This window comes from Passer domesticus, chromosome 11 (assembly GCF_036417665.1).
Source record: "Passer domesticus isolate bPasDom1 chromosome 11, bPasDom1.hap1, whole genome shotgun sequence".
Classification (NCBI taxonomy): Eukaryota; Metazoa; Chordata; class Aves; order Passeriformes; family Passeridae; genus Passer; species Passer domesticus.
The window spans coordinates 8142234-8150537 of NC_087484.1; the positions used below are offsets into that span (position 1 = coordinate 8142234).

The 8304-nt window shown below is 42.3% G+C and overlaps 1 long non-coding RNA gene across 1 annotated transcript in view; it reads left to right on the top strand.

Moving 5' to 3' along the window:
- Positions 1–8293, top strand: part of LOC135278716 (uncharacterized) — a 133711-nt gene extending 125418 nt beyond the window's left edge. Inside the window, exons 3-5 of the long non-coding RNA XR_010346154.1 lie at positions 906–1022; positions 2927–3065; positions 7738–8293. This is a non-coding gene — a long non-coding RNA (uncharacterized LOC135278716). The remainder of the gene's footprint in view (positions 1–905; positions 1023–2926; positions 3066–7737) is intronic.
- Positions 8294–8304: the final 11 nt, after the last annotated feature.

Genomic DNA, 8304 nt, shown 5'->3' on the forward strand with positions numbered 1-8304 from the left:
TGTAGCTGCCCTAATTGCATTTTACAGAACCCCTGCTGCCGCTGGGACCAGAGCTTGAAAAGTCCTGTTTAGTGAAATGGATTGTCTTCCACAGTTCATTGACACCCTATATTCTGCCTTATCTAAATTAGGCAGTCTCCAGTATTCTCTGATCTAATCCCAAAAGTGGCGGGTGTGTGTTATGTGCAGATATAATGCTTACACATAAATTTCTATTGAGCAGTGGTTGGAAAAGGAGCTGAAAGCAGGTAGAGCTTGCCCTGGCAGCTCGGTGCAAAGGCGGGATGCAGTGCCTGCTAACAGCTGGCTTTTCTGCAGCCCGGCAGGTGATGAGCTCCCACCACTTCTGGAGCCCATTGCCAATGGTTAGCACATGCTGCTGTGAGAAATCTCATCAGTCAAAAGAGTCTCATAAATAATTTAGAGGAAAGCAATTAGCACACACAGCTGTAGCTGTTTGCAAAGTCACAGTTATACCTGCCAGGGCAATCTGGAAATGGAAATTTCAAAACCCATTTCTTGAAGTGGCCAGAATGGTCTAGCTTGGAGCTAAGGCTGATGGGTAGTTGTTGATGAGTAAGGAGCAAATTGCACTTTCATGTCTTTTTATGTGTAATGAAATCCAGGAGAGAATTTTAGTATTTTGTGCATATTGGAAAAGGGATCAAAGAGATGCATAGTTTTAAAAACTCCAACAGTCAAGGCCTTATCCTTTCAGAAGCTCTGCAACTCATTCAGCTTCAGAGCAGGGGGGACGGATTTTAACAGAGACTTGGACATGCATTTTGAAGGCATAGCTAGTTAGAGTTTGTCTATATTTACAGACTGCTCAGAGAGGACAGGCAGGAGGAAAAGGAAGAAGATACTGTTTGAAGTGTCTCATCTGAGTATGCTTGCTTTGACAGATCGATGAGAGCAAATTGTTTGAGGACTTCTGGGTAGTGATAAAAGGAAAGGGAACCTGCTTTTTAAGAATCTCAAGCAACTACAGGGAAAGTGTGAAAACAGATTTGTTTGTGCAGGTGAGTCCTGAAGAAGAGGTATCAAAAGAAGAGTATCAAACATTAAATCTAGACATGACAAAGGCTGTGTAAGTAGGGCACATGTAAATATATTCTAGGAGAGGGTAAGAAGTCACCCACCATGACACTATATTGGGACAAGGGGACAGACAACATAACAGTGCAAGATCCTCTCAGCATTTCTGATAGCTGTGCATCCAGTCGTGGTATCTCTGCTAACTGAATGCCTAAAACATGTTCATCTTCACAGGATCCCTCCTTGGCTAGGGAATTACTCTTCCTATGTTACCAACTGCAAACTAAATCACAATATGTTACCCATGAGGCAATCCCAGTCCTAAACTCTGACTGCTTCCTCTTTCTAAGAGGGAACACTGTATTGTGAAAAAAGCATTCAAATGTGGGTTGCTCATAGTATGGATGCTACAAAGCATTTCAACTGTGCTTAAAAACCATCTGAATTAGAAAAGACTGGAGATAGAATTTGTAGCAGTGGCATTATTTTATTCTGCAACTGTCCTGTGCAAAAACATGTCCCATTTCCTCCTGTTGTCTGCACCATTTGACCTGTTCTTCTAAATCCAACTGCCATCACCCGGCCAAGAAAGCACCAGAGAAGCCCAAGAACCTGCCTGCCACTTTTGGGTGGTCAAGGCCTCCATCCAAGGAAAATTCCACAGGTGAGCCTTAGAGAGTAACCAAAAGCAGCAGCTGCTCATTGACTGTGAGCTGGATGAAAATCCTGCAGTCAGTCAACAGGCTGCCCCAGCTGGTCTGGCCTCACAGAGACAAGTAAGACCTCCTGTAAGTGATATTAATTGGAGTCTAGCTAGAAATCTCTTGCCATAGATTTTGTTTGACTGCAATGGGAACTTTTACACATTATTGAATACATTATGGCAGCCTACCTTCCTGGACTGCATTATGATTAGCTGTTAGTGTGTTTTGGTAAGAGGCTCAAATATTTCATTTGCTTATTTCTTTCATGTTTTTATACTTACTAGCTCTTAGTAGAAGTGGGGAATGTGAAGAATGTCCCTCAGAACTGCAGATGAATAACTGCTCAACAGCCAGAATTTCAGTAACTTTGAAAATCTTCCTTGAACTGAAATTCAGCCTGGGGTGAATCACTGGTCACTGGTTTTTTTTCTTGTGAGTTAATCCAACTTTATTCCAACTGAACATGTTAGCTGGATGGAATCATTGTGTGGCTCTTCTTAAGCCAACTTAACACATTTTATAAGATTCTAAATCACATTATCTTCTGGACCACAAATAAGTGTTCAAGAAATGTAAGTTAAAATAATTATCTAATAGGCTTTAAATGAACATCTTTCCCTCATATCCAGAGAAAAGTGAGTGCAGAATTTGGATCACTATTCATAAAAGCCTGTAGGAATATTTACAGGTATCCTTCTTGAAACAAGTTGAGCCTTTGATCTTTATAACAATATTGCAGGTATATATTAACAGCACTGCAATGCAGAAATGTGAGAAACTACTAAAAATGTCAACTAGGTCAACTAAGAATGAGTCAGGATTTGTTCAAAACAATTATACCTATTGTTCAAAACAATAGGCATAATGTTTTCATAATTTAAGAAAATATTAATTGTACAGGAGAGATAATTTCTGTTTTTAAAAAGGGGATTATCTGGCTACAGGGTTGGGCTGGGCTTTGCCAGTGACTGCCCTGTACATGAGGGCAAACATCTGCCTTAGGTGGTATCTTCTGGGCCCAGAGGTGTCCTGAAGTGTCCTATCACATCCCCATGCTGGGAGCTCTGGACTCCAGAGCCTGGATTGGGATGTCTCTCCATTGTCTTTGATGATAAATTAGGGAAGAAAGGAAGAAACTGTTTTTCACTAAAGGTAGATTCATCTGCCTCACCTTTAATTTGTAGGAGCTGTCTGGGTGTGTCCATAATGAATGGAGAAGGAATGGTGTCTTCACCTGAAGATTCATCACCTAATCTAGATTTGATGACTTGCCACTGGAGGAGGATATACTTTACTGTTCATTTCAGAAGTCCTGGCAGCAAGGTCAGACTGGATGTCTCCTTTTACACAGTCAATTTTGGTTAATACCACGGTATTTCAGCACAGGAGGATCCCTGATATTTCTTGTGCTACAACAACTCCATTAACACTGTACAGGTTTTGCTAGGGGTTTGTTTATGTGTGTTGCTTGTGGATTTTATGTGTGGGGTTTTGTTGTTTGGTTGGCTTTTTGTATACTTGAAGAGCACAAGGAATTTTCTTTTTCTCTTTTCTTTTCCTCTTCTCTCTTTTTTTTTTTTTTGAGTACAGATGAATAATCTATTGTATTTGTCACTTCTAATTTGAAAAGCAAAGTTCATTCTGTGTCAAAAGCCTTAGGTATGGCAGCCCAGCTACAGATGATCTTGCATAAATGTCTTCATAGGACACTGGGAAAGGCTGCCATCCTTGCCCACATCATTTTGATTGCCCCATTTGACCTTACTTTCTCCTAATGGATTCTCTTAGGCTAAGAAAAATCCATAAACACAGTTGCCTTTAAATGGTGTGAAAACATGCAGGAAGACCCCTCCAGCACTCTCATTTTTCTCTGAAGATGATCTCGGTTTCTCCAGCCTCTCTGGAGAACAAAGATTTTCACTGAGTGAAACATCCTTATTTTTGTTCTACAGAACATGTTCTGTATCCTTCTCCAAGTGCAGTTCTGGTGCTGCCATAACTGGACCTATATCCTCCATTAGAAGGAGTTCAGTAATTACAATATTAGTGTCATTTGGGGAAGCTAATAATCAAATCTCTGCTGGTTTTTACCTCTTTTTCTTTCAAGTTGCAAGAATTGCAACAACAGCTTGGTCCTTTTTCTAATTTATTCCTTATTCCATTTCACTCTTTTGTTTCTGATGAAACAACCCCTCACAATCTGATATCAGTGAAAGCCAGCACAGTGTCAAAAGCAAGTCCCACGTCTGGCTGCCAAGCAAAAGACAAAATGTACCAGTAGGATGCTGTGCAGCAGCAGCACTTCCAGGAGGCAGCCTTCTTCCAGATCTAGTCCCTGGTGTGTCACTGCTACAGAGAACAAAACCAACATGTTTTAATGAGGAATACTGGCAGCTGACTGGCAAAGAAAAAAATGTGTTTATTCTTTCCATAGCACCATTTGGACTAGTGCCATTTATACATGTTCAGGGGAGATTCCCACCTATGCTTCCAGCCTTGACCATTTCAGCCCCTGCCGCAACTCTAGAGAAAAATTGTTGGGTATTGCTTCTCTCTCCTCTTTTTTTTTTATTTTTTGTTTGGGTTTTTTTGTTGTTTTTGTTTTCTTTTTGTTTGTTTGTTTTGGTTTTGGTTTTGTTTTCTCAATGTAGATTAATTCAATCATTCAGTTTCCAGTGAGCCTCATGGATAGTTGCAGTGGCATAACAGGAGACAGTGGAAGGGACCAGAGATGTAGGAGCAAAAAAGAGTGACAGGAAGCAAGAAATTCCTCCACTGGCTTCACTGCTTAAATAAACATCTGGCATTGTACCTAGAACTATCTTTATATTACCTGCTGAGCGTCTGGTGAGCTGCAGAGCACAGCAGTGGTCAGCTGCATATTTTCAGAAGTGGACTCTGCAGCCTGTGCTGGTACCATGATGACACTGCCTGTGGTACCTGGAATAGCTCATTTAAATGTAGTCTGTGACTATATCACATGGTCTCCATAAACTTTGGTCTGTGCAGACATACAGCAAGATATAATTATGGATTTTCCAAGTCCAAAGCTAAGCGTTATGTTAGGGCTGCCATTCTTTCACTACCACTTTTGCAGTTAAATCTTGGGCCTGTTGACTTCAATCTGTTTGTTTTCAAAACACACCTGCAGGGCAGGCAAGCAGCCCTGTCTGTGACTCACAGGAAGATGTGAGAACACACTCAAAGGCAGCAAGGATCACTTGGGATTTTGCTACTCCACCTGTGTGAGGGCAGCCATCAGTGCCAGGAGAGATGATGGGCTGTGTGGCTCCTCATCCCTCAGCACAGGGCTGGCTATCTGCACTTCCCTGCTTCAGCGTGCCCCAAGCTATTCTGACTTGCACACAAAGTGGACAGGGAGCAAGAGCATTTTGTGCCCTGCAACCTGGGCTAGGAGGTGACCACTGTGGGGGAAGCACTGTACTAAAATGTCAGATATATGGGGCTTCACTCTAGGAGTTTGTAGTGGAGCAGAATTTTGATGTCAATGCACATCACTCTCAATTGCTAGGCATCCTCTCTCCCCCATGAAAATTAGCCTTCCCTCTGAAATCCCTGTCAATGCTGTAATTATGAAAGTACAGATATTTTAAATGCAGTTGAGTAAATGTGCAAGTCGTGGTGGTTTTGTGCTTTAAAAGCTCTCTCTGTATTTATATAATTGGGTTATAATCACAGAGGAGAAACTGAAAGCCTCACCCTGTAGTGGTAAAAAATGTCAGAGATGCCCTCACCTCCACCTCTGCCAGAAGCTGCTGTGGGTGAATTGTGCAGGCCATGGAGTAGCCCTAAACAAGCTATCACAAGTCTGCCTTTAAAATGTTGTAGGTTTGGGAGTTTTCAACCAGGTCACTTTGCAAATCCAGTTTGGAGTTTGCTGCATACATTATATGCACAGTCCTTGCTTTGGGGTAACTGCATGCACTAAGATGTGCAGCTGGAAAATTGGCAACGGTTTAAATGAGGTTTGTGTGGATCTACATGGCTGTAGTGATGTAAGACTTAACCTTTATCAAGTCCATTTAATTTGGGGGAAGAAGAAATGACACTTTTACTTTATTGTGACATAGAGATCAATGTTTAAATTCTAGAAGATTCATTTCTGGGATATGCTGAAGTGATCTTCTTTTCAGAAGCTGCTGTGCACTTATCCTGGGAAGAATAGGTGAACAAGTAGGGGTGGAGGCAGCAGAATCCTGGGCAGGGTGTGAGCATGTGGGGTGGCCATGGGGAGGGTCAGCAGGGGCAGAGCTTCTGCAACTGACTGAGATTCTCTTCATTAACTGGGCAGGGGCTAGAAGTACTGAGGCAAGGTTATGTAGTGGGGCTGTTTCCTCTCAGGGGAGCTTGGGCTACCTCTGCTGTGCTATTGCTTCCTTCCCACCTCTTGTACCCCTGTGCCATAGACGGATTAACCTCATGAAAATTCTTATGGCCTGAAAAAACTTCAGACTTCCAAAGCACGGGCCAAGGAGTAGCCACATTCCATCATTATGTACATAGTTATGTTCAGGTTAGAGTTTGCCTGCTGTGAATGTACCTTTTTCCAAGCTTTTTTACTTGTAATTTAACAACAACTCATTCCATGTATTTAATGAAAGTATGTGCTGAGACCTACAGATATTTCTGCCAGTATAGTCTTTACATCACAACTTGACGTTATGTGAAGGAATGTTCAAGTTCTCTGGAGTGGTCCTTCATTTTATTCTGATTCAGAAGTGGAAAAACAGGCAAGGACAACAAAGAGCAAATTTAATTTTCCTTCTTAAACCCTGCCAGTTCGAATAATCTCTTGCTGAGTTTCCTGATGTGGCTGTTCACATTCCTTCATGAATTCAGACTGGCTGTTAGCAGCCTCCAAATAAAACATGGTTATATGGAGATTTACCTTGGCCCTGTTCTTGCTTGGCGACACGAGACGCAGAGAGCAGCCAACTGGTTCTGCTCATGCTACATGTCCTCTTCCAGCAACTGCTTCCTGTACAAGCCCACTGGTCTCCAAATTAATGGGATTGTTGCTTTAGCTCAAGATGTAGGAGATTTAATTCTGGTGTTTGTGTCAGCGATCAATGAAGTCAGGAAACTGCCTTTACAGAGCGTTCAAAAGCCCTTTTATTCCGAAAGAATCAAACCCAGGCTTCTGTTAAATGCAGTAAAGGCTGCCATCATTAAAACATTGAGGCTGCAAGATTGGCCACAAAAATGTTACTGTAATGCAGTTGGTATTCAGTCCTTTCTGTCAGCGTTGCCAAGTCCGGCTTTTATTTATTTATTCATTTTCACAAGTCTCATGTTTTTCAGGCATTCCATAAAGCCTCGGTGTTTACAGGCATCTTACTCATCTGAGAAGCTCAGCTTCCAGTTTTTAAAGATCTGCTATTAGCCCTCACGGACGGGGAGGAAGCAGGAACGTGTGATGAGGCTGATCCTCACAGGCAAAACCAGAAGGCTCATAAAACTCCACATTTAAAAAGTCAAATATTATTTTTTTAAGAGGATCTCATGAACTAGGTCTCCCATTTATGTGTCTCAAGTGCCTGGCATAGACTCTGCTAATGATCGCTTGGGTCAGGCCGTGCTGTGAGTGCAGAGGTGCTGTTAGATGCAGAGAGCTCTGCAGCACTCAGATGGATTGGGGGAGGAATCCTCTTTCCATTTATTATATTCCTGTTTTAACTTCACGGTCTGAGCCTTGCCCTGTGCACCCTGTTTACTGTGTGTTTCATAAAGGCCAGAGGACTCATCCTGTTGCTCTGAAACTGTTTAGCCCATCTTTGGCTGGATTTACTGTTCAGGAAGAACAAACAGTTGCTTAGGAAAGAGCTGTGTTTAACGAGAGAGACGGGCTGGATTTTTTTCAAACAAACAGATAAAAGCCAGCAACTCTGAGCTTGGCATGGACTTTGCCGTTTTGTTTGTTGCATCACCCCATTGTCTTCTCTATCCCTTCTTTTTTTAAATTTCTTTGTTACAGCATTTCACAACCCACAGCCTGGATACAGTAATTCCTGAAGGAATGCACAGCATAATGAATACTGCATGATCACAAAATAGTTCACCTCGTGCAAAGCCATAGCAGAAAACGATGCAACATGGCTGTTTCCCAATCATCCCTGCTTCACTGGTTTCTTTTATTTGGAGAAATTCTTTCAGCTTCTCCTCATAGAGGCTACCGAGTGAGAGAGGAAGTGTAACCTTTCTCCACCCAGCAACAAAAATGCAATGGTTTTGGAGCACTTCCCATTTCCATGATGTCTCTGTGCAACGCAGCACAGAAGCTGAGCTGGCCTGTACCTTCTTCCCCGGCTGCAGGCAGGGCACCTGGGCTAGAGATGCTGGATGACCCAAACGTGACAGCACACGGAAAAACAAGCCCTGCCTCGTGGGAGAAGCAGCTTTGCCAGACTGCTGGGTCCAGAGTTAACAGCAGAACTTTTTAATTTGGGGATTTTTAGCAGCACTTCCATGTATCGAGATACTAATTAATGGCTTATATTAAAAGGTCAGGTTGTTGAGTTTCTTATTTTGTAAACTGGGTTTT